Source organism: Micropterus dolomieu, unplaced genomic scaffold (assembly GCF_021292245.1).
Source record: "Micropterus dolomieu isolate WLL.071019.BEF.003 ecotype Adirondacks unplaced genomic scaffold, ASM2129224v1 contig_11988, whole genome shotgun sequence".
NCBI lineage: Eukaryota > Metazoa > Chordata > Actinopteri > Centrarchiformes > Centrarchidae > Micropterus > Micropterus dolomieu.
Window position 1 is genome coordinate 1 of NW_025740974.1, and position 3,979 is coordinate 3,979.

Here is a 3,979-nt window from a genome sequence, read left to right on the forward strand (position 1 = left end):
ATTTTAACACAAACTGGGCTGAGGCTTACAATAAGCCTCCGATAGCGGTTCCGGCTGTTTGATTTCTTAGGCGTCTGTTGAGACAGAAGACACACGTTTTTTTCTTTCTTTAAGCGGGGAAAACATGGTATTTGTCTTTGCGTTAAAACGGATGTGCTTACCTGTTGTAGGGGCAGTGTAGGTGGGCCTTCGGCTCCGGCCTTCCTCTGCCGCATCTCCTCAAGCTCCTGCTCCAGGCTGGAACCTTCAGATTCCTGGTACGGGACCTCACCTTCCTCCTCTGAACTGGAGTCGGTGGATTCCTTCCTGGCTCTCTTTCTGGAGGAGGTGCGGTCCAAACGAGCCCGATCCTCTTCTCAAAAGTATGCAGAATGTGAAAATATCAGAGAATGACCAACATTCATCAGTCAAAAACATCATACCTACACAAACCACAAAACCATCATCCCCGTCCTTGCTGTCTTTTCGAGCAGCCTGCACCTCTGCCACCTTCATGTTTGTAAGGACCCCCGGGCGGTGACCGTAGAGGCAGGCCACAAAGGCTGAAAAGTAGCCGTAAAATCTATACCGGAGCTGCTGGGTGTTGTCCTCCTTCAGTTCATCTGAGGAAAGAAGAAAAAAAGTGTTTCAGCACCTTGGACAAACACAGAGGCTTACTGTGCACTTAGACACACTCACCCAGCAGCTCAGGAACCTTTGATTTGGCCAGCTTCCAGCAGGTATTTGAGGTATTTGTCTGTGAACACACATAGAAAACTGTCAGATTACACGTGGAAACCTTTTATCACTCGCTCACGTGCTACTTTGTTACTTACCAATTGAGCTGGGGAAAACAAGGTTCCTCATCCCAAGGGTCCGGCCGCTCCCCTGAAAGAGTTTCCTCATCACCGACCTCCCAGGATTGCTGGTCACAGGGCTCCTCCTCCTCCTTCACTGCTGCTGCCGCAGCTGGTGCTGCTGCTGCCGCCGGTGCTGACATACCTCCTGAAGACGGTACCGCAGAAGATGCTGCAGAAGCCGCCGCCTCCACCGCCCCTGCTGCTTGGCAATCGCCTGGCCCTCTTCTGGAGCTTCTTAAATTGGCTCCTGAGGTCGCCAAGCTCCTGCTCCAAGTCTTTGTTCTTCTGCTGCATTGTCCTTAATGCCTGTCTATGCAGCACGCAGTCTGGTTTGGAGCACATCTCCTCCTCCTCCTCCTGCACATCCTCAGGGACTTGGACCTCGTTGTCCCCCTCTTCCTATAGCTCCAGGTCCAGGGCCATGGGAGGCGTGGGGTTGGTTGCCCTGAAGGCCGCCAGCGACGTCAGGGTCTTTCTCCTCCTGACAGCCTCCATGTGTGCCTTCACCTCCTCCGGTGCCAGCTCAGGGTGGCTTCCCAGGAGGTGCCTGTCCAGTCGGGTGCTCTTGTACGAGCACCCAGAGACCGGACAGGCACAAAGCCTAACATTGACCCTCCTGGTCGCCAGATTTAGAAGGAGACTCCTCTCCTCTGGGTTGGCCACACTGTGGCCGTTTCGTAAGTGGTTAGACATGGCGTTGTACACTTTGCAGCACACTGGACAGCAAAAAAGGAAAGAAACAGCCAGGGAGCCTGTTGCGCTGAAAGGCAGCCTTGCCCTCTTCTCCCTCTCCCAGACTTAAAAATCATGATTATTTTTAGTATAGCCACCTGTAAAACACTACAATAGACAGCGGTTTTATTCTAAATTATGTGTTGAATTTAAATTAAAGCCCTGTTCAGAATAAAAATAAATAAATAAAATTGCCAAATGGTTAAGAGTTGTCAGACACAGAGACACACACTGAAATCGAGAAAATAAGGAAAGAAAAACATTGTCAGATCTCAGAGGGATACATTAACATTGTAAACCCTTTGCAACCATTGAAATTAAAGTAGCCTTAAAATCTAAGCATGTTTAAAAATCCGTAAAGGTGGATCGGCGGAACGTGGCTCTGAAAGCCCAAGAGCCAGCGCTGCTGCGCTGACAGGTGCGCTCTCCCTCCCTCAGACTTAAAAATGCGGATTATTGTTAGTCTTACTGCCACTAAAACATTACATTAGACAGCCGTTTTGTTCTAAATTGTGTGCTGCATTTAAATTAAATGCAGCTCACAATTAAAAAAAAATGTGAAACCTCTTTCGGTACCTCCAACAGTTGGTGGCTGGAAATAATCTTAAATTCTATCTGTCAACGCATTCCCAAATGGTTAAGATTTGTCACCAGTGAAGTAGCATACACTATCACTCCTTGTCATGATGCCAATTATCCCTTTAAAACTTGAGCAAACATATTTTTAAAGAAATAATAATTAAATGGCTGGCATTCAAGAGAAAGTGATAAAAAGAGATAAAACCTTACTTTCGGATGTGCTAACAGCCTTTTCAGAAGTCCTCCAAAAGCTCTCAAACTCCAGCTCTAACTGTCCAGGTCCCTCTGTGATAAACTCTGCCCAGCTGCTTAAAGGTGAAAAGTTCAAGGATGATTGACAGGATCATAACGCTTTGATCTGATTGGCTGGATGCCTGACCCCCCCCCCCCCCTTTTTTTTTTCAGTGACACTGACTAGAGCCTGTTTTTTTGTGGGGTTTTTTCTCTCTCACCTCAGCTTGACCGTTGGTCTCTTTTTCTCCCCCAATAACATAATATCAGATATTCCTTTATTAATTCCCCATAGTGGAAATTCAAGTTGGCACACACTATAGTCTCACGGGGAGAAAAAAAGCACATTGAGTGAATACATTGACTATATATATATATATATATATTATATTTTTTCATTTAGCCTTTTATCCAAAGCAACTTACAAATATTAATGTATTCAGGCACCCCGTGTCAGTGTCTATACCTGTCTGTGTCTCTGTGTCTAATAAAATTGTAAAATAATAAAAACAAATCTGTAGTCTATAAGTGGAGATGGGAGATGTTGGATGCTGTGGCTTTGTGGAGTCTGATAGCTTTGATTCTAAGCTCTTTGTCATGAGTTGTAGTTTTTCCCTGTGGGTTTGAGTTTTTGCCATTTGTTTCTGGTGTCCTTCTGTTTACCTGTTCTTCTCGTTTCCTTGTCCTTGGTGTTTATGTCTTGTCTGGTATTCTAGCTCATTGTCCTGCGTTGATTTGATATGGCTTTGGTTTGAAGTTTGGTTGTCTAGTTGTTGTTTCTTAGTCACTGCCTTAACTCTTGTTCCTGCGTTTTAGTTCTTTGTGCTTGTTCCCAGTCCTGTACCCTAGTTCATGTAAAACAATAAGCGGATACTGAAAGGATTTTCAATCTGTTACCCCAGTGATCCCTCTGCATGTCTGTCTTTGTTTTCCCCTTCTCTCTCTCTGCCTGCTTGCCTGTCCTTCGTTAACCCTGATCTCTGTCACCTGTGTTGCTCCCGCTGCGCTCGTTACTCCCTGTGTGTATATATACCTGGTGTTTCTGTTTTGTCTTTGTCGGTTCATTACTTTCTAGTTGTGCTGTCTCCCGGAGTTGCTGTGAGGTCTTCTGTTGTCTGCCTGCTTGTCGTGTCTCCCTGTTACCCTGCTCCATTTAGACCTTTGTTTGGACTACCTTAGTTTATCGACTCTGTATTCAGCCACTCACCTGTAAGTGTGAGCGCTTTTGGTCATAGTAAAACCCTTCACTGAATTATACCTCTGCCTTGCGTCCTGCGTTTGGGTCCTCCAACCTGCCTCACCCACACCAAACCGTAACACTCTTTGAGTCTGTGGCTGAAACTGCTCGTGAGCTGCCTCAGCTCAGCATAGAGAGCCTGTGCGCAAAGGCGTTATTTTTACAATTAACCATGTAATTGGCACTACAAATTAAATTAAAACAATAAGCGGATACGGAAAGGATTTTCAATTCAGTGTTAAATCTTTGTGAAGAGGCCATTTTTGCCTGAAACTGCATTCACCATCAAAACTACAGGAAAGATACAAGGAGCAGAGTGGATTTGTTTTTCAAATTTATTTATTAAAACAGTTAAAACAAA

General features: G+C 45.4%; 1 long non-coding RNA gene across 1 annotated transcript; it reads right to left on the bottom strand.

Annotated features, from left to right (window-relative positions):
• LOC123965951 lies at positions 1-2,353 on the bottom strand. The gene is made up of 4 exons (XR_006823818.1): positions 816-2,353; positions 679-736; positions 162-602; positions 1-74 (listed from the first exon to the last, which is right to left on the bottom strand). It is a non-coding gene; the product is annotated as an uncharacterized LOC123965951 (long non-coding RNA).
• Between the last annotated feature and the right edge of the window lie 1,626 nt (positions 2,354-3,979).